This window comes from Oncorhynchus gorbuscha, linkage group LG10 (genome assembly GCF_021184085.1).
Source record: "Oncorhynchus gorbuscha isolate QuinsamMale2020 ecotype Even-year linkage group LG10, OgorEven_v1.0, whole genome shotgun sequence".
In the NCBI taxonomy this organism is placed as follows: domain Eukaryota; kingdom Metazoa; phylum Chordata; class Actinopteri; order Salmoniformes; family Salmonidae; genus Oncorhynchus; species Oncorhynchus gorbuscha.
This window is the reverse complement of record NC_060182.1, coordinates 30,431,435-30,457,164: the sequence shown is the minus strand read 5'-3', so window position 1 is coordinate 30,457,164 and position 25,730 is coordinate 30,431,435. Positions and strand designations below refer to the sequence as shown.

The following is a 25,730-nucleotide window of genomic DNA, read 5'->3' as shown; positions in this document are numbered from 1 at the left end:
TTTCTTTGGTCCGCCTAGCACGTTAACGCAGCATCATACACTGCCTTTGGGAAGGCGTTGCGTGACGATAATTTAGCAACCTTGTGACGCACCATGACAACCGGAACGCGATTGGTCGACAGTCTGCAGGGTGGAGCGTTATACGCATTGAATTAGGATAGGAATTATAATACTAGAATAAGTTATACGTTCCTCCATTCATTGCCCAATGGGATTTCCTTCTCCTTTCTCTAATATCGCGGGTTCTATTCGACCAGAAAAGTGAGCCTGTAATGCTCCTGTCCAATTAAAATAAGATACTATTCTTACACGTTAGTCATGATTGGTTGCTGGCGGTGATATATGTATAGATGTGCATTTTATGCTGAACTATGGGGCGGGACGAAGCAGAATGGTGTTTATTCAGGAATAGACTAAAGACGTGCCTCTTCGTACTGATTGAATACCGTGAGTTGTTTTGCGAATGAGTTTACCATTTGGCCTTCATAACATGCACGTTTCAAATACATTTGATAACGAGGCGCTGGCTGAGCAATGTGTTTTTGTTGTGTTTGAGACTGAGATTATTGGCTCGCGTAACGCTGTACGCTTGAACAGCGCGGCTAGCGCTCTTGCTAATGTTGACAGAACAACGGAGCTGTCATTTTAGTGCGATCAATTTGGTTATGTTAAATTGTGTATTCTAGCATTGTAATAACTACTTGGCAAATATGGTTATTGATGGAATATCAGAGTAATGTTAGGTAACTTCTGTTATTATACATAAATGTTGCTTTGATTTATCGTATCCTACTCCTAGCTCGCTGATTGACGTTAGCTTTGTGTAACGCATTGCCATTTCTTTCACAGTTAAACACCAGAAAAGTTTCCATTAAACGAAGAATACGTTCACCAGGTAACGTTTACCAAACCTTTAGAGAATTCTTGAACTGGCTTCAAGTTTCAGTCCCGATAACCAGCAAAGTAAAGAAGGGCGATATGCCACAACAGGTAAGAAAATTGCTTTCAAGTTAGCTCGCCAGCTTGCATAAGGATAGCTAACGTTAGTTACTCAACTCGATTCATTCCGAGCAGAGACTGCAAGCCAGCCACAGCTAGCTTTGAAGCTAGGACCCTTGGTAGCGCATGAAAACCCTTCTGTATGTAGGGTTCTCAGTTGTTAGCGTCGCCCACCGTTGGCTGCGTGTGAACAACTTCTTCGTGTTGCTTTCTGGCAGACTAGACGCTAATTCTTCTTCTGTGGGTTTTTTGGCAGACTACAACCCCCAAAGGTTTATTACCTCCACCAACTGGACGGGGTTAACAAACCAAGGTAAAAAGAAAACCCATATGTGATAAGGAACCTAATTTAATCCACCCAAAATAAAGCAATGGAAAAAAAAGTCTCTTCAAATCTCTCACTTCTCAGGCTCTATGACTTACTTGAGGGTGGTACTGCTTGTGACAATACTCCATACAACTCCTCCGCCGATAAGTCTTTCAGTCCCAGGAACAGTTTCACTGCATCCACAATTTATATTTCCTGGACTTTCTCCACACCTTGGCAGTGCCATTAATCACCATAGCATTAAAGGCCACAAAGTCCACCTTCTTAACCTTGAACATATCTGGAACCTGCTGTTGGAAGGGCAAACAGTGAAGGTTTGTCTTTGGACTCTTCAGGCGCACCATTTGAAACCTCAACCATTTTAACAGCCGCTGCATATGAAATGCTCTGGACAGCCCTGACTTTGGCCACCTCTTCTCGTTTACCCTTGTTGGGCATTCCAAAGCCATGGCTTCATGGCTCCCACCAGAATTGCAACATGTCACATTCATCACTTTTAAAATGCATGATATGATCTTTTCCACAACTTGGACATCTCGGCTTCTCCCTTCTGCAAAAACTTGAAACATGTCCAAAAACGTTCCAATGATCACACTACGTTGGAGTTGGAAGTGCTCCAACTCTCTAGTAAATATTATTATAGTATATTTTTTTAACCTTTTATTTAACCAGGCAAGTCAGTTAAGAACACATTCTTATTTTGAATGGCAGCCTAGGAACAGTGGGTTAACTGCCTGTTCAGGGGCAAATTGACAGATTTGTACCATGTCAGCTCGGGGGGTTGAACTTGCAACCTTCCGGTTACTAGTCCAACGCTCTAACCACTAGGCTACTCTGCCGCCCCATATAACCCAACTGCACTTGAGTAGGGAGAGACTCCATATAAAAAAAAAAACAGAACAGATACTCTTAACTTTTTCTAGATTCATCTGATAAACATTAATAACTCCAGGAATATTTTCATGTCTGCAACCTCAAACTCCCACGAAACGCCAGATATTACCCCCCTGAGGGGTGCCCTGTTCTGAAGAGACACACAGAACTCATCAAACTTCTCAAATCGGGTGAGACGCAACACACTTCTGATACTCAGATTATTCATACCCCTTGACTTAGTCCACATTTTGTTATAGCCTGACTTCAACATGGTTAAAATATTTCTCCCCTATCTTCATGCAATACCATATAATGACAAAGTGAAAACATGATTTTTTAAAATCATTTTTGCACAATTATTGAAAATGAAATACAGAAATGTCTCATTTACATACTGTAAGTATTCACACCCTGAGTAAATGCATGGTAGAATTTCCTTTGGCAGAGATTACATCTGTTTCTTTCTGGGTAAGTCTAAGAGCTTTTGCAGACCTGGATTGTACAATATTTGCCCATTTATTAGTTTCAAAACTCTGGCACTCTGGAATGTTCATTGTCTTCTTGGTAAGCAACTCTAGTGTAGATTTGGCCTGGTGTTTTTAGGTTCTTGTCCTGCTGAAAGGTGAAATCATCTCTGTGTCTGGTGGACCACAGACTAAACTGGGTTTTCCTCTAGGATTTAGCCTGTGATTAGCTCCATTCTGTTAATTGTATGGCCTGTAAAACGCCGCAGTCCTTAACTATTACAAGCATACCCATAGCATGACGCAGACACCCACCAATATGCTTGAAAATATGGAGCGTGGTAGTCGGTAATGTGTTGGATTTGCCCCAAACAGGACAACTCAGGACAACAAGTGAATTTCTTTGCCATATTTCTTGCTGTATTTAGTGCCTTGTTGCGAACATGATGCATGTTTGGAATGTTTTATTCTGTACAGGCTTGCTTTTTTTCACTCCGTCTATTACATTAGTATTGTGGAGTAACTACAATGTTTTCTCCTATCACAGCTGTTAAACTCTTAACTGTTTTAAAGTCACCGTTGGCCTCATAGTGAAATCCCTAACTGTTTTCTTTCCTCTCCGGTAACTGAGTATCTTTGTAGTGATGGGGCGTATTGATACACCATCCAAACTGTAATTAATAACTTCACCACGCTCAAAGGGATATTCAATCTTTTTTATTTTTTACCCATTTACCAATAGGTGCCCTTCTTTACAAGGCATTGAAAAACATCCCTGGGCTTTGTGGTTGAATCTGTTTGAAATTCACTGTTCGACTGAGGAACCTTACACATAATTGCATGTGTAGGGTACAGAGATGAGGCAGTCATTAAAAAAAATCATGTTAAATACTGATTGCAAACAGTGAGTCCATGCAACTTTCTACTCCTGAACTTATTTATGCTTGCCATAACAGGGTTTGAATACTTATTGACTCAACACATTTCAGCTTTACATCTTTATTTAATTTGTCAATTTCAAAAAACACAATTTCACTTTGACATTATGGGGTATTGTGTGATTATCATTGATGTTTCTACAACTTGATTGTAGTCCACCTGTGGTAAATTCAATTGATTGGACATGATTTGGAAAGGAACACCTGTCGAAATAAGGTTCCACAGTTGACAGTCCATGTCAGAGCAAAAACCGAGCAATGAGGTTGAAGGAATTGTCCGTAGAACTCAGAGACAGGATTGTGTCGAGGCACAGATCTGGGGAAGGGTTCCAAAACATTTTTGCAGCATTGAAGGTCCCGAAGAACACAGTGGCCTCCATCATTCTTAAATTGAATAAGTTTGGAACCTCCAAGACTCTTCCTAGAGCTGAGCCAAACTGAGTAATCAGGGAGAAGGGCCTTGGTTAGGGAGGTGACCAAGGACACCATGTTCACTCTGACCGAGCTCTAGAGTTCCTCTGTGGCGATGGAAAACCTTTTTCAGAACGACAACCATCACTACAGCACACCACCACAGCACACCACCAATCATGCCTTTATGGTAGAGTGGCAAGATGGAAGCCACTCCTCAGAAAAATGCACATGACAGCCCACTTGGAGTTAAAAGGCTAAAAGGCACCTAAAGCTAAAAGGCACCTAAAGGACTCAAAGACCAGGAGAAACAAGATTTTTTTTCCTGGTCTGATGAAACCAACATTTAACTCCTTTGCCTGAATGCAAAGCATCACGTCTGGATGAAACCAGGCACTATCCCTACGGTGAAGCATGGTGGTGGCAGCATTATGCTGTGGGAGTGTTTTTTCAGGAGCAGGGATTGGGAAACTAGTCCGAATTGAGGAACAGATGAATGGAGCAAAGTACAGAGGTCCTTGATGAAAACCTGCTCCAGAGTGCTCAGGACCTCAGACAGGTGAAGGTTCACCTTCCAACAGAACAACGACCCTAAGCACACAGCCAAGAAAACTCATGAGTGGATTTGGCACAAGTCAAAATGTCCTTGAGTGGCCCAGCCAGAGCCTGGACTTGAACCTGAATGAAGATCTCTGGAGAGACCTGAAAAAAATGGAGAAACTCTCCAAATACAGGTGTGCAAAGCTTGTAGCGTCATACTGAAGGCTGTAATCGCTACCAAAGGCGCTTCAACAAAGTACTGAGTAAAGGTTCTGAATACCTATGTAATCTTTTTTTGTGAAAAAATATCTAAACTGGTTTTTGCTTGGTCATTAAGGGGTGTTGTGTATGTTGCTGAGGAATTTGTTTTAATTAATACATTTTAGGATAAGGCCTGTAATGTAACAAAATGTGGAAAAAGTCAAGGGGTCTGAATACTTTCTGAATGTACTGTACCTCTGCCAGCTAATCCTTTATAGTTAACATTTAATTGAGAAAAGAGTCATAAAGTATTTCCAGAAGCCCACGAAGCTCATCAAATCAACTGGCCACTAGTAATGGGCATTCTGTTTCTTTCTGTGAGATGCAATACATTTTTTACCTTACCACATTATTAGATGGCATGCAAAAGAAAAAATGAAGACAATGAGTCTCTTCTCACTATATTGTTCCTACTATCTTGAGTCAAATTATAAAAACAATCTGCAGATAATCGATGTTTGGAGCTCAAACCGCAGTAGTAAAAGTATGCATATCAGGGTGCTAAATGAAGGGGTCTTTTTACTATGTGTTTTGGTTCCCCGTCTTTCACCAAAAAGTTGTTAGTTCGAACGACCAATCACTACTGGTTACACAGTCAGACAAACGTCTGCAACACACAGACCAAAAGGGGCAATATTGCTGGAAATGATTAGCCAGATAATGTGTAAGGTTTGGCTTTTTAAGGCAATAGTGGCTAACCAGGGGTGGGACAAGGTACATTTTTGCATTGGTTAGATGGGAGCATACGGTGTCTGATCCTTAAGAGATTTGTTTGACTCGTTTTGTTGGAAAACATGAAAATTGCATGTACTTTCAGAATAGTTTGGTGGGCTACTCTTAGGTGGTCTGTGAGCTACTGGTAGCTCGTGATCGACCTGTTTGAGAGACCCCTGTTCTAGTGTGTTGGGGGTCAAAATGAAACTGGTTCTGGTGTTATATTTTGTATTCCATGTTTTCTAGAGAAGCTTCTCAGGAACACAGAACACTATTTCATGAGGATGGGACTTTATTTTGTGGGGGTAAAATGACTACGCTACCTGTAGTTTAAATAATTATGCACATTCCTAATTCAAGTCCTGGACAGCCAGTCAGTTGATTAGTGACTCAATTTTCTGGACAGAAACTGATAAATGTAACTAAGGCTGGGAATGTCAATACAATCAAACTTAGCAAGGGCAATGATCACAAGGCAGTCATAACGTAGCTAATAGGCTAGCATATCTATGTAGCAAGCTGAGATCACAGACCCTAACGTTAGCTAGCAAGGTTTAAGGAGGATGTCATGCCATGGGAGGAGTGGGTGAGTGACTGACTTTTTCCACTCATTGTTTTTTCGGTGGCTACAGCTAGAGATGCCAGTTTAATTTGGTTAGCAAGAACTTGAATGACTGTTAGTTAGCATCTCTTTTGCATTAGCAAATTCACTCTGGCTATGTACTCTGATTTCAGAGAACTCTGGTCTGAATGTGCCAAACCACATAACTGATGCATTTTACAACCTGCTGTGTCAGTAAACTTGGGTTTAAAAAAAGTAATAGTTAAGAACGCTCTAGATAACATGTAACCAGCTTTGCTTCAGCAAGTAAAATGGCCAGAGTAAGGTGTTCTCTCATTTGTGACTGGAAGTAGCTTGCTTGCTACAATTCCCCATCGTTTATTGGTGCAATTTTGACGGCCAATTAGGTGAAGAAGTTTGGTTTGTCAAATGTTCCTTTTTTCTCCCCAATTTCGTGGTATCCAATTGTTAGTAGTTACTGTCTTGTCTAATCGCTGCATCTCCCATACGAACTTGGGAGAGGCGAAGGTCGAGAGCCATGCGTCCTCTGAAACACGTCCTTCTGTAGCTCAGTTGGTAGAGCATGGCGCTTGTAACGCCAGGGTAGTGGGTTCGATCCCCCGGGACCACCCATACGTAGAATGTATGCACACATGACTGTAAGTCGCTTTGGATAAAAGCGTCTGCTAAATGGCATATATATATATATATATATATATATATATATATATATATATAACCCCAACCAAGCCGCACTGCTTTTTCACACAGCGCGTATCCAACCCGTAAGCCAGCCGCACCAATGTGTCGGAGGAAACACCGTACACCTGGTTAGCGTGCACTGCGCCCGGCCCGCCACCGGAGTCGCTAGTGTGCGATGAGACAAGGATTTCCCTGCCGGCCAAACCCTGGGCCAATTGTGCGCCGCCCCATGGGCCTCCCAGTCGCGGCCGGCTGCGACAGAGCCTGGGCTCTAACCCAGAATCTCTGGTGGCACAGCTAGCGATGCAATGCCGTAGACCACTGTGCCACCCGGGAGGCCTTGTCTAATGTTCCTTAATGAGAATTTAGCTCATCTTGCTTTAACATTAGTTAATCTTGTTGATATGCATAACTGTGGGAGAGAGAGCCTACCTTTTCATGGTTGTTTTATCAATAGGACTGCAAAGTTCTCAAATATAAGAGGACTCCTGTGGTGACATATTTGCAGACATCCATTCAAGTGTATTTTGTGGCTTTTGGCGAATGCGTTCTAATGATCTAAAGTCTCACTGTTACAACTGCCTGTTAACACAGTCTAGTTCAAAGTGAATGATTGCTGGCCCGTGTGGCAAATGGCTTGTTGGTGTAAAGGTCTACTGTAGCTCTGATTGGCCATGGCACACTGGTCTGTGTAGACTCCAGTCCTGGACAAGACGGCTGTTTTGTTTACTGCAGTGCCTAATTGTCCAAATGCACGGCCGCTTTCCCACTCTTTTGCGTTCACAAATGCCTTAGTATACGTAATTCCCAAGCATTCTAAGAATTTATGAAAACGTGAAAATTACAATGTCTGGTCTCGTCTGAATTATTTTTTGTTGTCATAGTCATCCTGGGGCTGTATATGAATATATTTGAATAAGATTTAATGTTGCAAAAATGCTGTCAGTTGCACTTTAAATGCAACAATTTTCCCAATATATTTTAATAGAGATGGTTAACTGCAAGCGTGCTGCAATAAACGCATTTCCACTAACCAGCTGATGATCATTTGAAACTGAACTTCTTATTGAACGTTATTCTTGAAAAGGGAGAAGTTAACAAATTAGCAACCGCATCCTCTTAGATAACTTAGCCATAATAAAGTTGAATGGCAGATGCCTTTTTTTATCTAGCTTCTGATGTTCTAGCCAATGGCTGACTTAGCTAGCTAGATTGGATCTTTTTTTTCTCTTCAGTCAGGATTTTTCTTTGCCGTCTCTGGGGAGATACAATCTTCAGTTTTTGTTGGAAAGTAAAGGATTAAGTCAGAACATCGTTAAAGATAATATTTGTTTTTTTTAATGTATAAATCCTTAGCCCTTCTCTGAAGACATTGAAGGCCCGTTGTTCCCCACTGTTAGGGTTAGAGTGGCTCTTTTTTTTCCACTAGTCTGAATGTCTAAATCAATATGTTCTGAATTATGAACACAGAAATACTGGACATTTTTGAAATGATTATTCATGCATACTGGTGTTGATTCAATCAGAATCTCCAGTAAGAATCAGTGCAGGCTAAGTCTTCCCATAGACAGATGTTTGCATTCATTAGTTATGTAGTCGACATGTTGTCAATATTCCTACAACGTTAACTACTGCAATAACAGCAATAATTTGTAATAGTATATCCAAAAGTCAACTTATGACACTAGAACCAAATTCTGCTCATCAGTTCAGCTTATTTATTTAATGCTCATTAAATTGGGTAAATAAAAAGGGCAAAGATTCAATTTGACCTTCCACACCACTGCTTCCTCTGGAAAAATGTGGGTGGGGGGGTAGGTCACAGGAGGAGGTTGAAGGGGGGGGGGTCTACTATAATTTTTGTGTAGAAGGACTGAGAAGCTCAGCTTTAGTGACTTTTTAAAAGGACATTCAACACCAAAATAAAAGTATGAGCCCAATAACACATTAGTAAAATTATTTGTTGAAATAATGGGCGGCAGGGTAGCCTAGTGGTTAGAGCGTTGGACTAGTAACCGGAAGGTTGCAAGTTCGAATCCCTGAGCTGACATGGTACAAATCTGTCGTTGGGTCTGTTCCTAGGCATTCATTGAAAATAAGAATTTGTTCTTAACTGACTTGCCTAGTAAAATAAAGGTAACATTAAATGGGGTTTCCTATCTGCATTTACCTCATAGGGCTAATCATTAGCCAGATTCCAAATGTGATCTTTTAACTAGTTATTATGCTATTGATTATTTTAGTCCCAATAAACACAGTGAATATAATGTAGGCCTAAGACGCCACTTGCCCCCCCCCCCAACACTTTCCCTGGTTGCCATTACTCTTTCTCAACTAAAAATGTTTCGTCACTCCAAAACAAATGTTTTTGAGGTAGATGGTGTTTTACCCTACAATTGACCGGTGTTACATTAAGCCCCATTCTCCCTTATGCACTCATTGTTGGAGCGGTGATGTGCTTAACCATGCAGATGCTAAGACTATGGTATTAAAATGTTTTTAAAATGGTGCAGCATATTTAGCAGCCTTTTGTTTTAAGAGGGATCCCCCATTTTAAATCGGCTGTTTTCGCGATTGCTATAATTGTTGTGCATTGACTGCTTGTAAGAATGCATGTTTCCTTCCCCATGATACTCATTTATATTTTTCATGTTCTATATTTTTTTGTGTGCCGGCAATGATTTTGCCATGGCACAGCGCCACAGCAAAAATGAGTGCAGCAGAAACAGTTTGTTCCACACACAATATAGGTAAATGCATTATTCAATACTGTGTATGTTACCTTGGCTAAGAGCCACGGCTCATGACAACTTAGTTGGCTAGTTTAGCGATCTATCAAGACGTGGGCGGATAAGTAGGTTGCAAGTTCGAATCCCCGAGCTGACAAGGTACAAAATCTGTCGTTCTGCCCCTGAACAGGCAGTTAACCCACTGTTCCTAGGCCGTCATTGAAAATAAAAATTTGTTCTTAACTGATTTGCCTGGTAAAATAAATAAAATAAAATCCTACTGCTATGACTGGATAGAATGAGGCTAACCGCTCACTTTCACATATCACCTTGCATGTTTTGGTCAGATCACTTTCTGCTGCTACTACAGTGTTTCTGAACATACTAGCTAGATATATACAATCTTTGGCTACTATGCACTTGGATTTGTTTTGGAGAGGGACAATATATTGTGTAAATATCGGCTTGTTTGATTTATTGGTCGTTCTGTCAGGTGGCAGCCAACTTGTCGGGGGAAAAATGACAGCTTATAACACTGATATGGAAATTGTAACAACGACGATGTGTTCAATAGGCTTATTTGTAAAAAGTTAAGGACAGAGGGACATGACTGAAAATGGCGGCGTAGGTTCATTAAAATGTTCATGACACTTCTATAATTTAATCCACAGATAACAAGGATTCCCCTTTTAAATCAGATAATCTTTCCTCATTCATCTTTCAAGTACCCACTTTGGTTTGTATGCTCTTGAAAAACGATGAGTTGATGGGAGAGGCAGGACTTGGAGCACATCTCAAATTGAACTAAGCAGGATGTTTTTTTTCTTGAGCTGATGGTCGTTGGGCCGGAACATAATTGTAAATCATTTGTAGACTGCAAAATTGGCCGCAAGAAGCCCAAACAGATATAATTTGAATAAAACTTAATAATTTCTAACCTTGCTTACATTTTTGTATACAATCAGTTTCTTATGCGTGGGAACAGATTTCCATAACTCAAATCACGTGGAGCTGATTTCCTGGTGTTTAGTCTTATGCCCAAAACCTGGGGACATAAATCCACCCACCGGTCAAATTCAGTTGTACGCTGTTGTGTGGTTTATGATTTCATTAGTGTTCCCTTTTGAGTGGCCATAATAGAACCCCATTCAGTCAAGTGTTCCTAGCTCATCGGAGTTATTTCCTAGTAGCTATAAAAAACATAGTAAGCTTAAGTTAGTTCAAAGTGTCGTACAAACTGTCAAGCAAAAATGTTTCAAACACTGTAAACATCTCCATGTTCAGCTATCTTGGCTATAGCTGAGCTACAGCAGTTACCTGGTTCGTGTTGTACAGATTAGCTTTCTCTTGACAGCTCCTAGATGGTCAAGGCTTGTGAAATATTCCTATGTACATGCTTTGAAAACAGAACTGAAGGTGTATCATTCGTTGTGTTCCCTCTACCACACATTGGGGAAACAAATGACATGCTGTACTGGCGTGCCCCTGACTCGCAGCGAGTGACACGGGAGATAATTTGACAAGATGAAAAATATTTTAAAAAACGATGAGTAGAGACCCATGCCATTATTAGTTCTACATTATTACCCTTTGCCTCACTACCTTTTGCTATTTTCCTTGAAGATGGAGTTTAGGTATAAGTATTTCACTGTTGTTCAATCACTACACCCCAGTAGCCTTGCAGCCTTAGTAGTGGTACCATTTTGTTAAATGTGCTAATGGTTTCCACAAGCGTGTAATTGCAATGGAACAACATAAGTGTAGGTATAATTCAGGCGTTTAAGAAAAAGCGTGGAAGTTATGGTTTTGTGATTTAGGCCTAAGGGACTTTGTAAGGAGTTGCTGTGTTTGTAACAGCCAGGCCACGTGGTTTGCTGTGGTGGATCTGGACACCTTGACACTGTCTGTCTCCAAGCACATTGACAGAAGCCACATGGCTGGTTAATCATGTGCTACCATTCAATGCTGACAAAGTTGAAGTACTCCACTGAGAACAATTGAGCTTTCACTTTGTCCAGCTTGGCTTAGTGATAGTTGACTTGACATCTTGGCTCTTTTTCATCTTCTCTCACTATATACCTAAACTCAGCAAAGGAATGTCCTCACTGTCAACTGCATTTATTTTCAGCAAACTTAACGTGTAAATATTTGTATGAACATAAGATTCAACAACTGAAACATCCTAAACTGAACAAGTTCCACAGACATGGGACTAACAGAAATTGAATAATGTGTCCCTGAACAAAGGGGCTCAAAACTAAATGTCAGTATCTGGTGTGGCCACCAGCTGCATTAAGTACTGCAGTACATCTCCTCCTCATCATGGACTGCACCAGATTTGCCAGTTCTTGCTGTAAGATGTTACCCCACTCTTCCACAAAGGCACCTGCAAGTTCCCGGACATTTCTGGGGGGGAATGGCCTTAGCCCTCACCTTCCGATCCAACAGATCCCAGACATGCTCTATGGGTTTGAGATCCGAGCTCTAAACTGGCCAAACACCGACATTCCTGTCTTGCAGGAAATCACGCACAGAACAAGTAGTATGGCTGGTGGCATTGTCATGCTGGAGGGTCATGTCAGGATGAGCTTGCAGGAAGGGTATCACATGAGGGAGGATGATTTTTTCCCTGTAACGCACAGCGTTGAGATTGCCTGCAATGACAACAAGCTCAGTCCAGTGATGCTGTGACATACCGCCCCAGACCATGACGGACCCTCCAAATCGATCCCGCTCCAGAGTACAGGCCTCGGTGTAACACGCATTCCTTCCATCAACCCTGGTAAGACAAAACCATGACTCGTCAGTGAAGAGCACTTTTTGCCACTTTTTGCCATAAATGGTGGGTTTATGCCCATAGGTGACATTGTTGCCTGTGAGGACCTGCCTACAAGCCCTCAATCCAGCCTCTCAGCCTATTGTGGACAGTCTGAGCACTGATGGAGGGATTGTGCGTTCCTGGTGTAACTCAGGCAGTTGTTGCCATCCTGTACCTGTCCCCCAGGTGTGATGTTCGGATACACCGATCCTGTGCAGGTGTTACACGTGGTCTGCCACTGTGAGGACGGACAGCTGATCGTCCTGTCTCCCTGTAGCACTGTCTTAAGCGTCTCACAGTACGGACATTGCAATTTATTTCCTTAGCCACATCTGCAGTCCTCATGCCTCCTTGCAGCATGTCTAAGGCATGTTCACGCAGATGACCAGGGACCCTGGGCATCTTTCTTTGGTGTTTTTCCAAAGTCAGTAGAAAGGCCTCTTTTGGTGTCCTAAGTTTTCATAACTGTGGCCTTAATTGCCTACCGTCTGTAAGCTGTTAGTGTCTTAACGACCGTTCCACAGGTGCATGTTCATTTAATTATTTATGGTTCATTGAGCAAGCATGGGAAAGTGTTTAAACCCTTTACAATGAAGATCTGTAACGTTAATTTGGAAAAATCCAAATATCTTTGAAAGACAAGGTCCTGGAAAAAGGGATGTTGTAACGGCGTTCTTCTATCTCCTCCTCTGAAGAGGTAGAACAAGGATCGGACCAAAATGCAGCGTGATGATTCATGATATTTTAATGAAGGATAACCTATACATACAGAAACTACGAAAGTAATGAAATGAAATGAAATCATGAAAACCGAAACAGCCCTATCTGGTGCAAACGCAAAGACTGGAACAATCACCCACGAAATGCACAGTGAAACCCAGGCTACCTAAATACAGTTCCCTATCAGAGACAACAAGAATCACCTGACTCTGATTGAGAACCGCCTCAGGCAGCCAAGCCTAAACTAGACACAACCCTAATCAACCACAATCCCAATGCCTACAAAACCCCCAATACGACAACACAATAAACCCATGTCACACCCTGGCCTGAACAAATATATAACGAAAACACAAAATACAATGACCAAGGCGTGACAGATGTTTTCTTTTTTTTGCTGAGTTTATTTGATTTCACTCACTCTCCCTCGGCCCGGTAACGCTCCTTCCTTCCCCTCATTTTTGTAGATAACTCAGCCTGCTCTCTTTTACCATCATATGTGCCCCAGCCTTCAATCTGTAAGTCTTTGCTTTTGATCTACAGTTATGTTGTTGGTTGACCAGGCTAAAAGCTAGTTTGCTCAATAGCTAACGTTAGCTGCCTGGCTTGCTGGCTTGGTAAGATCATTGCATATAGCGAACATTCTTTGGTAACTGGTTAGATGGCGTTATGTATTTCCAAAACATTGGTTTACTTTAATGCAGCTCTAGCTAGGTATTGATTGCAACTGGCTGACTCCTGCAGTGCTAACGTAACGTTAGCAGGCTGGTAGTGCTAACGTTAGAAGGCTAGATGGCCACCTTGCATGTTGATTTGTTATAATAAATTTGAAGTATTTGCTTGTAAGTTGGAAATGGGAGGGATTTGGTTTAATTTGAAGCTATACATTTGAAGTTATTTCAGTTTATAATATAGGGAATAGGCTGGCTTGTCGGGCCCTCCATGTTACATCGCACCCGTAAAAAGAAAAAAAAAAACATTTTCTAACGTGACTTAGGCTTTCTTTTCAATTCTGAGGTTTTATGTAGTGGCTCGACTATTTGGTGTAACTTTGCAAGGGGGGTTTTTGATGTGTGTAGTAATGGATGAGGTTACATTTATGCTACCTACCCTTTTTAATATTTTTACTGCAACAACAATTATTTCTGGTAGTGCTACTACTGCTCATTAAGCCGTAATGGGCAGTGCTGATGTGTAAAGTGTGTCATAGTGGTCTACAATGCAGGTGTTCACATGCGTTTCCCCTGCGCAGTGCTTTTGAAAAGGCCTCTTGGTTTAGCTCACTCTGACCGGTTGTCATCTCTCTGAGGCCCAGTGCTTGGGGGCTATCCACTCCCCCTCCCTCCGCTTCCTCTCTCTCCCTTCTCTCTCCTCAGCTACTGCTGCAGCTCGTGGATCAGGGAGGGACTGGGTGTAAACCGAGCCCAATGGATGGGATTGGTTGAGAGACCACAAGCCCCCCATTGTAGCCCCCTCCCCTTCCTGTTTGTGTCCTATTCATCTGCTGTCATGCGCACCCTAGCCCCCTCCCCACTGCCACTGCTGCACAGAAGAGCTGCAGAAGGGCTCCTGTGAAGCCTACAGAACACAGGGGTAAGCCCATGGGACAGGACCAAGCACGTTTGGTGTTTCCTTCCTCTCCGGTCTCCTCTCCTCCCTCCTTTTTTGAATGGTTCTGTTTTTCATTTTGTCGTTTGTCTCAAATGGAGGTGTGCACTGAGGTAGCTTTTGAAAACATTCTCACTCTCTCATTTATATTTTTATTTATTTATTTATTGCAAGTTCATTACTTACATTGTCAAAGTATATATACTAAATAAATGGTGGGACCAACAGCAATAATAGTAGTAGTTGAAATGGGATTACCATTAACCGCAACTACAACAACAATATTGATGAGAATAACAATGCATCAAAGCAAGTAGTAGACCAGTATCAACATGACTGAGAAGATGCATGACATGGTATGAACATGTTCAATTTGGTTTAAATAATGCAAAAACAAAGTGTTGGAGAAGTAAAAGTGCAATATGTGCCATGTTAGAAAGAAACGTTTAAGTTCCTTGCTCAGAACATGAGAACATATGAAAGCTGGTGGTTCCTTTTAACATGTGTCTTCAATATTCCCAGGTATGAAGTTTTAGGTTGTAGTTATTGTAGGACTATTTCTCTATACCATTTGTATTTCATTAACCTTTGCCTATTGGGTGTTCTAATAAAGTACTTTAGTATTGCCAGCCAAATCTCGGGAGTTGATAGGCTTTAAGTCATAAACAGCGCAATGCTTGAAGCATTGCGAAGAGCTGCTGGCAAACGCAATAAAGTGCTGTTTGACTGGATGCTTATGAGCCTGCTGCTGCCTACCACCACTCAGTCAGACTGCTCTATCAAATCAGACTTAATTATAACATAATAACACACACAAATACGAGCCATATGTCATTAATATGGTAAATTCTGGAAACTATCATCTCAAACAAGACGTTTATCCTTTCAGTGAAATACAGAACCGTTCCGTATTTTATCTAAAGGGTGACATCCATAAGACTAAATATTGCTGTTACATTGCACAACCTTCAATGTCATGTCATAATTATGTTAAACTCTGGTATGTTAGTTCGCAACGAGGTTGGCAGCCAAAACTGTTGCATATACCCTGACTCTGCGTGCAATGGACGCAAGAGAAGTGACACACTTTACCTAGTTTAATATTGCCTTTGAACATGAATTTCTTAACTAAATATGCGGGTCTAAAAAAAATCTACTTCTGTGTATTGAACCCTGTGGCACCCCCATAGAGACTGCCAGAGGTCCGGACAGCAGACCCTCCGATTTGACACACTGAACTCTATCAGAGAAGTAGTTGGTGAACCAGGCGAGGCAATCATTTGAGAAACCAAGGCTGTCGAGTCTGCCGATGAGGATGTGGTGATTGACAGAGTCGAAAGCCTTGGCCAGATCAATGAATATGGCTGCACAGTAATGTTTCTTATCGATGGCGGTTAAGATATCGTTTAGGACCTTGAGCGTGGCTGAGGTGCACCCATGACCAGCTCTGAAACCAGATTGCATAGCAGAGAAGGTATGGTGAGATTCGAAATGGTCGGTAATCTGTTTGTTGACTTGGCTTTCGAAGACCTTAGAAAGGCAGGGTAGAATGGATATAGGTCTGTAGCAGTTTGGGTCTAGAGTGTCTCGCCCTTTTGAAGAGGGGGATGACCGCGGCAGCTTTCTATTCTTTGGGAATCTCAGACGACACGAAAGAGAGGTTGAACAGGCTAGTAATAGGGGTGGCAACAATTTCGGCAGATAATTTTTAGAAAGAAAGGGTCCAGATTGTCTAGCCCGGCTGATTTGTAGGGGTCCTGTAGCAAAAATTCACAAGTAAGTCCATTGAGTATTATATCACCTCCTCCCAGCTGCCCACTGCACTGAGGCTAGGAAACACTGTCACCACCGATTTTTAAAACTACGATAATTAAGAATTTCAAAAGCACTTTTCTACAGCCTGCCATGCTTTCCTCCTGGCTACCCCTATCCTGGCCAACAGCTCTGCAGCACCCGCAGCAACCTGCCCAAGCCCCACTTCTCCTTCACCCAAATCCAGATAACTGATGTTCTGAAAGAGCTGCAAAATCTGGACACCTACTCATCAGTTGGGTTAGAAAAACTGGACTCTCTCTTTAGAAAATCTGCTGTAATTGTTGCAACCCCTATTACTAGCCTGTTCAACCTCTTTCGTATTGTCTGAGATCCATAAAGACTGGAAAGCTGTTGCGGTCATCCCCTTCTTCAAAGGGGGGTGACACTCTAGACCCAAACTGTTACAGACCTATATCCATCCTGTCCTGCCTTTCTAAAGTCTTCGAAAGCCAAGTTAACAAACAGATCACTGACCATTTTGAATCCCACCGTACCTTCTCCGTTACTCAATCTGGTTTCCGATCTGGTCATGGGTGCACCTCAGCCACGCTCAAGATCCTAAACGATATCATAACTGCCATCGATAAAAGACAGTACTGTGCAGCTGTCTTCATCGACCTGGCCAAGGCTTTCTACTCTGTCAAACACCGCATTCTTATTGGCAGACTTGACAGCCTTTGTTTCTCAAATGACTGCCTCGCCTGGTTCACCAACTACTTCTCAGAGTTCAGTGTGTCAAATCGTACTGCCTGTTGTCCGGACCTCTGGCAGTCTCTATGGGGGTGCCACAGGGTTCAATTCTCGTGCCGACTCGCTTCTCTGTATATATTAATGATGTCGCTCTTGACTTTAAGGGCAAAATTGTCTATAGGAAGTATCTGATTTTCCAAGACTTAAATACCTAGTTTGCATACCCATTCCTGCCTTAGCATTTACTGGTAGATATCATCAATTAGTACTTCTCCTCCTACCCCTTCTGCTGTCGGTTTTCGCACCACGCAAGAACCAGATACTTGAGAGCTGAGCATGCTCTCTTCCTGACAGATTATTTATAGGTTAAATGTGTGCAGCGCGCGTGTGATAAATAATTAACATAACAAATAACTTCAGTAATCCATTTAAAAATAAAAATGCATTTATTACAAACGGGCCATTGGTGGGGATGAGGCCTGACAGACACCGACCGGGCATTCCCATGCCATTGTTGCCTATTCAGAAAGTTGGTTGATTTTTGGTAAGTTGCTGTTTTTGAATAAATCATGATAAGATAATGGAAACCAATTGCGACCAATTACAAATGTGTGCCGCACTGCCAAGTCAAGCGGTTGCAAATGCGACTATTTTTGTTGCAGTATCAAACCCTGTGTGCTGCTTTTGCGTTAACAGACCATCAGTCAGACGCTTTGTTTCTGAGGGTGTCCTTTTACTGAAGGAGGGAGCAACACTAGGCCAATGCCAAATAAAAGTGAGGTAATGATTTTCGGAACTGCCCCTCTCGTTCTTTTCCACATATGGACTTGGTTGTTGTATTGGACTGGAGGGACAATGTAGCTGTGTGCCTTGTCAATTATCTCCATAAGGCCTTGTTTACACTTCCGTTCAATAGAGGTGGTGTACCAGATTTTGAGATTCGATAATTCAGCTTGACTGTTGAAATATATTTTGTACTGTGACATGTTAAGATTTTAAATACGATGGATAAATCTGATTTAATGCTTCTGTTATAGTTCTCAGTGATGGAGAACTTTGGCTCAGTGGCAGGCAGCAGTGTTAGCCCCCAGGCCCTGTGGTCAGATCCACCTGTGTGTGTAGTTTGGGGCCTGGATTTGTAGGGCAGATGGCAGCTTTCCCTGCAGGTACCACCCACACTGTACACTACTGCTGGCTCTGGTTGTGTGGGAGGTATTTTATTCTGCTATACTAATCAAGTGTGGTAGGTGCAGTGAGTGGGTCTTGAATTAGTGGCGTTAATGTGCTCCCCCCCACTTTTCCTCTTCCCAGTTCTCCTATAAATCTGCATGTGAGCTGGCATGTTGGCGTCTCGACTTGCTCGCACTTGCTGTTAGTTCCTAGAACAGGCTGTAGATTTGTGGCTTTTTTATTTAACAGATGTAAGGAGCAATGGATGAGTAATTTTCTACCAAAGTTTTCTACGTTACACGTGAGCCTGTTTTCTACTTCATTTTTGTCATTGATTTCCACCACGCAACCATGGTGTCGGGGGTAATTTTGTATTCGTGAAGCTGTGTGGCGGGAGTTTTAGGGCATGGTGAATCCCTGAGTGGCGGTGGTGTCTGTCCATACTGGACGTGTGGGATTGGAGATGTGACTCCAGGAAAGTTTAATATCAGTTGAACTCTGCACACTGAGTGGAAAGGAAAGGGGATTAACCTCTCTGGGATATGTGGGACGTCCCACCTGGCCAACATCCAGTGAAAATGCAGAGCACCAAATTAAAGCTATACTTTGAATCCAGCCAACGTGTCAGATTTAAAAAATGCTTAACGGCTATTATCTGAGGATAGCACCTCAGTAAATAAAGAGAAAAGCATATTTCAACCCTGCAAGCGCGACACAAGGCAGAAATAAAAACATTATTAATGCCTTTCCTTTGAGCTTCTTCTGTTGGCACTCCAATATGTCCCATAAACATAACAAATGGTCCTTTTTGTTAGATTTAATTACGTCGATATATATCCAAAATTACCATTTATTTGTTGCGTTTGATCCAGAAAAACACTGGTTCCAACTTGCGCAACGTGACTACAAAATATCTCAAAAGTTAATGTAAATAATTGAAAAAATTGAAGACTGGATACACTGTTCAATACCGTAAGAAAACAAAGTGGAGCGTGCTTTCAGGTCACGAGCATCTAACAGAGTACACTTCCCTGGAGCCTCATTCTGAAGTGTTACTTCTTAATTTCTCAAAGGAAAAACCTCAACCAATTTCTAATGACTGACATCCAGTGGAAGCAATGGGAACTGCAGGAAAGTCCATTAGAAATCTTGATTCCCAATGAAAACCCATTGAAGAGTGAAAAAAAAAAAAAAAAAAACTTAACCGTTTGTCCTCGGGGGTTTGCCTGCCAAATAAGTTCTATTATACTCACAGACAGGATTCAAACAGTTTTAGAAACTTCAGTGTTTTCTATCCAAATCTACTGATAATATGCATATTATCTTGGCTTCTGGGACTGAGCAGCAGGCCGTTTGCTTTGGATACACATTTCATCCGGATGTTAAAATACTAGCTCATCAGCATGCTTTCTAAAAAAGCTTTTCGTAAATCCAGATGCCCTGATATTTATAAGTGGGGACAAGATCAATGAGGGCACCATTCAATGTACTTATGCATACAGTAAATAATTCTATTTAGAAGAGAGAAGATTCGTATTTATCTTTTTTTTTAGTTTATTGAATCGTTTAGCGAAGCTGTGTGATAACAAAAGATCCTCTAGACTACCACTCCTTCAGTAAACCAGGCAGAGAGAACCGGTTTTTCTGGTTGATCGTCACCGCTGCTGGGGGTTCCTGCTCAGCCCAAGCCATGTTACAGCTACATACTTAGCTGTCTAGATGGAGGGTGTCATCATAGTGCTCCCACAATCATTACAGTGGTGATACTTGGTGATGTTGGGACGGCAGGTACCCTAGTGATTAGAGCGTTGGGCCAGTACCTGAAAGGTTGCTAGATCGATTCCCCGAGCTGTCAAGGTAAAAATCTGTCGTTCTTCCCCTGAACAAGGCACTTAACCCACTGTTCGTAGCCCGTCATTGTAAATAAGAATGTGTTCTTAGCTGACTTGCCTAGTAAAATAAAGGTTAAACATGTTTTGCCATCATTACTCTAATTTCAGCAACAGCATTGGCAGCAATTGATGGGATTAATTATCCCGGCCTTCACACGGTGTCTGAGTCAGGTGAAAGAATCAGGAATCCATGTTTGCGCCGTACTTATGTTTGTTGTATTTGGGTACCCAAATATGGCTGTGCCTGAAGCTGCTCTTGTGTCCTCTATGTCCTTCCCAGTGTCTGTTTATTCAGATATATGGAGGAAAACCTAAACCCTTCTGACTGTTCCTTGGCGTTGCATAGTTACCCGTTGGACTGACAGTGGCACTAAAACGTATGTGAACCCTTTGGAATTACCTGAATTTCTGCATAAATTGGTCATAAAATTTGATCTGCTCTTAATCTAAGCCACAACAATAGACAGTCTGCTTAAACTAATAAAACAAACAAATGTTTTCATGTGTTTATTGAACACACCATGTAAACATTCAGAGTAGGGTGGAAAAAGTATGTGACTTGCATTTAATAACTGGTTGACCCTCCTTTTGGCACCATTGAACTCAACCCAATGTTTTCTGTAGTTGCGGATCAGACCTGCACAACGGTCAGGAGGAATTTTGGACCATTCGTCTTTACAAAACTGTTTCAGTTCAGCAATATTCTTAGGATGTCTGGTGTGAACCGCTAAATCAGGACTCTGACTGGGCCACTCCAGAATGCTTATTTTCTTCTGCTGAAGCCATTCTGTTGTTTTTTACTGCTGTGTTTTGGGTTGTCCTGTTGCATCACCCATCTTCTGTTGAGCTTCAATTGGCGGACAAATAGCCTTACATTCTCCTGCAAAATGAATTTTAAAAAGCCCCAAAAATGATGCTCCCTCCACCATACTTTACAGTTGGGACAAGGTTTTGATGTTGGTGTGCTGTGCATTTATTTTTCTCCACACATGGTGTTGTGTATTCCATCCAAACAACTCAACCGTAGTTTTGTCTGTCCACAGAATATTTTGCCAGAAGCGCTGTGTAACATCCAGGTGCTCTTTTGTGAACTTCAGACGTGCAGCAATGCTTTTTTTTGGACAGCAGTGCCTTCGTCCGTGGTGTCCTCCCATGAACACCATTCTTGTTTAATGTAACAGACTCGTCAGCAGTGACGTTAGAATGTTCCAGAGATTTCTGTGTCTTTAGCTGACACTCTAGGATTCTTCTTGACCTCATTGAGAGTTCTGTGCTGTCCTCTTGCAGTCATCATTGCAGGACGGCCACTCCTAGGGAGAGTAGCAACAGTGCTGAACTTTCTCCATTTATAGACAATTTGTCTTTCCGTGGACTGAAACATCACAGCTTTTATAGATCATTTTGTTACCCTTTCCAGCATTATGCAAGTCAACAATTCTTAATCTTAGGTCTTCTGCAATCTCTTTTGTTCAAGGCATGGTTTACATCAGGCAATGCTTCTTGCGAATAGCAAACTCCAATTTTCTGAATTAAAAAAAAGATATAGGGCAAAGCAGTTTGAACCAACATCTCCAATCATGTCTCATTGATTGGACTCCAGGTTAGCTAACTCGACATCAATTTAGCTTTTGGAAAAGTCATTAGCTTAGGGGTTCACATACGTTTTCCAACCACAATGTTTAAATGATGTATTCAATATCACAAGATAACTACAATTTGTTATTAGTTTAGGCACACTGTGTTGGTCTATTGTTATGACTAAAATGAAGATCAGATCAAATTTTATTGCCTAATTTATGCAGAAATCCAGGTAATTCCAAAGGGTTCACATTTTCTTGCCACTGATACTGTACTGTTGGCTTCCCCTCCACACAAGATGACAAACTCACCATAGCTCACCTGAGGTTATCTAAGTAGGTCATGTTTTCCCCAATACACAGTAATCTGAAGTGGATTGATATATGGGTCTTGTTAACCAGGGTTATGTGTTTTTCACGGAGAAAGGGAAAGATAAATCTTGCTGCGTCTTATACAGTTGAAGTCGGAAGTTTACGTACACCGTAGCCAAATACATGTAAACTCAGTATAAATGTATGTCCTAGGTCAGTTAGGAGCACTACTTTTTTTTATTAAGAATGTGAAATGTCAGAATAATAGATTTATTTCAGCTTGTATTTCTTTCATCACAATCCCAGTGGGTCAGAAGTTTTCATACACTCAATTAGTATTTGGCAGCATTGCCTTTTAAATCATTGAACTTGGGTCAAATGTTTTTTGGTAGCCTTCCACAAGCTTCCCACAATAAGTTGGGTGAATTTTGGCCCATTCCTCCTGACAGAGCTGGTGTAACTAAGTCAGGTTTCTGGGCCTCCTTGCTCGCACACATTTTTTTTTCAGTTCTGCCCACACATTTTCGATAGGATTGAGGTCAGGGCTTTGTGATGGCCACTCCAATACCTTGACTTTGTCCTTAAGCCAATTTGCCACAACTTTGGAAGTATGCTTGGGGTCATTGTACATTTGGAAGACCCATTTGCGACCAAGGTTTAACTTCCTGACTGATGTCTTGAGATGTTGCTTCAATATAGCCACATAATTTTACTCCTCATGATGCAATCTATTTTGTGAAGTGCTCCAGTCCCTCCTGCAGCAAAGCACCCCCACAACATGATGCTGCCACCCCCCTTGCTCACAGTTGGGATGGTGTTCTTCAGCTTGCTTGCCTCCTTTTTCCTCCAAACATAACGATGGTCATTATGGCCAAACGGCTCTATTCAGACCAGAGGACATTTCTCCAAAAAGTATGATCTTTGTCCCCATGTGCAGTTGCAAACCGTAGTCTGGCTTTTTTATGCCGGTTTTGGAGAAGTGGCTTTTTCCTTGCTGAGCAGCCTTTCAGGTTATGTCGATATAGGACTCGTTTTACCGTAGATATAGATACCTCTGTACCTGTTTCCTCCATTATCTTCACAAGTTCCTTTGCTGCTGTTCTGGGATTGATTTGCACTTTTCTCACCAAAGTACGCTCATCTCCAGGAGACAGAACGCGTCTTCTTCCTGAGTGGTATGACTGCTGCGTGGTCCCATAGTGTTTACTTGCATACTATTGTTTGTACAGATGAACATGGTACCTTTAGGCATTTGGAAATTTTCATTCCATAAAGCAAGCTTTTCCTCTCCCTTTTCACAGTTTCACTGCATTTGTGAGATTCATCTATTTTTATTCAGTTTATCAATACATAATCAAATCTCTGCACCTCTGCATGCATTCCTCTCCATCTGAAATGGGCTCTGCTGCAATACTCCTGGAAAGACTAACCTTGTGTCAGTGTCACCCCACCACTCCAGCTGAAAACCGCTAGTCGAGAAAATATGATTGATAGAAAAATGATTTATGACGAAGCCAAAGTGTCAAATGCCAAGGTCTCCAGAAGACTACTGTGGACATGTAGGACTGCTCAGTTCTCTGGGTCCTCATGCTAACCCAAATGCAGCCTACAGGACACAATGTAAATCTTCTATCAATGAAATAACTGCACATGACCTTTAAAAAAATAATAATTCTACACTTTTTTCATTTGAGTAAGACCTACAGTGCCTTAAAAGTATTCACACCTCTTGACTTTGTTTTACAGCCTGAATTTAAAATGGATTAATGTGTTTGTCATTGGCCTACACACAATACCCCATAATGTAAAAGTGGAATTATGAATTATTTTTTACAAATTAGTTAAAAATGAAAGGCTGGAATATCTGAAGTCAATAAGCATTCAACCCCTTTGTTATTGCCAGCCTAAATAAGTTCAGGAGTAAGAATGTGCTTTGTTATGGCAAGTAGGTCACAAGATGCATGGATTTACTGTGTGCAGCAGTGTTTAACATGATTTTTGTATGATGACCTCATCTCTGTACACCACACAGTTATTTGTAAGGTTCTTCAGTCGAGCAGTGCATTTCAAACACCGATTCAACCACAAACGGAGGTTTTGCAAGGCCTCGCAAAGAAGGGTCCCTATTGGTAGATGGGTAGAAAGAAAAGCTGACATTGAATATCTCTTTGAGCATGGTGAAGTTATTACTTACACTTTGGATGGTGTGTCAATACAAAGATATTTAGGCATCCTTTATAACCAATTTGCCAGTAAGGGATTTCACTGAGACCAATGTTGACCTTAAAACAATTTGAGTTTAATGGCAGTGATGGGAAAACTGAGGATGGATCAACAACATTGTAGTCACTCCACAATACTAACCTAACTGACGGAGTGAAAAGAAGGAATCATGTACAGCAGGTATTTCCAAACTGGGGTAGGGGGTACGTGTGCATTCTTGGCATTTATTTTCTTCACATTTTCAAACTGTACATTTTATTTTTTACAACAGGGCTATACATTTGGGTGAGGTTTTCTCTCTCTCTCTCTCTCTCTCTCTCTCTCTCTCTCTCTCTCTCTCTCTCTCTCTCTCGCCGGAGTAGCCTCTTTTCCCTGCCAAAAATAAAATGAAACCAAAAGCAACAGATACCATTAATAAGAAGGGGCTCGAAGGATCTTACTGTATATGATGAGTTACCGAGTGAGCTAGGACAGGCAAGCTCCATACTATTGTGGAGGGCTTAATTCTTCCTGCTGCTGCAGATATGGATGGGACAATGCTGGGGAAAGGCCAAAATAAACTACACAGACAATTCCTTCGCCAAACAACGCTGTTTCACGACGCGTTGCAGGAGATGTTTTGAAACGATTACTGCTTTGCATATAAGCCAGTGAATTATGTGTTATAGCTGGATGAGTCAACAGACATGATGGGCCTGGCACAGCTCCTGGTATATGTCTGTTACGTTTATTGGGGGGTCAATTAAGGAAGACATCCTCTTCTGGAAACCAGGACAACATGAGAGGATATTTTTCAAGTACTGGACAGCTTTGACATCAAATGGACTTTGGTGGTCAAGATACCAACATCTGTACTGATGGTGCAAAAGCCATGACAGGGAGACACAGTGGAGTGGTAGTGTGCATTCACACTGCAGCATCACAGTGGAGTGGTAGTGTGCATTCACACTGCAGCATCACAGTGGAGTGGTAGTGTGCATTCACACTGCAGCATCCAGTGTACCCAAGACACTACAGTGAAAATGGTTAACTTTGTTAAAGCAAGGCCCCTGAACTCGTGTATTTTCTGTATTATGCAATGATATGGGCAGCGACCATGTAACGCTTTTACAACATACAGAAGTGCGCTGGTTATCACGGCGCAAAGTATTGACACATTGTTTTGAATTGAGAGACGAGCTTAAAGTTTTCTTTATTGACCATAATTTTCACTTGTCAGACCGCTTGCATGATGACGAATTTCTCACACGACTGGCTTATCTGGGTGATGTTTTTTTCTCAACTGAATGATCTGAATCTAGGATTAGTGACTCTCCGCAACTATTTTTAAATCAAAGTTTGTGTCACATACACATGGTTAGCAGATGTTAATGTGAGGCTA

The 25,730-nt window shown here is 41.7% G+C and overlaps 1 protein-coding gene across 6 annotated transcripts in view; it reads left to right on the top strand.

Annotated features, from left to right (window-relative positions):
- Window positions 1-287: 287 nt before the first annotated feature.
- The window catches only part of LOC124045846 (vitamin D3 receptor A-like), an 83,560-nt gene continuing 58,117 nt past the window's right edge, over window positions 288-25,730 (top strand). The window contains exons 1-3 of one of the 6 annotated variants that reach the window (XM_046365564.1): window positions 288-447; window positions 850-895; window positions 1,256-1,312. The gene's annotated coding sequence lies outside the window, so the exon portion shown is untranslated. Of the gene's footprint in view, window positions 448-603; window positions 744-849; window positions 991-1,255; window positions 1,313-25,730 lie in introns of those variants that run through there. The other 5 variants (XM_046365562.1, XM_046365563.1, XM_046365559.1 and 2 more) reach the window with 5 other exon arrangements.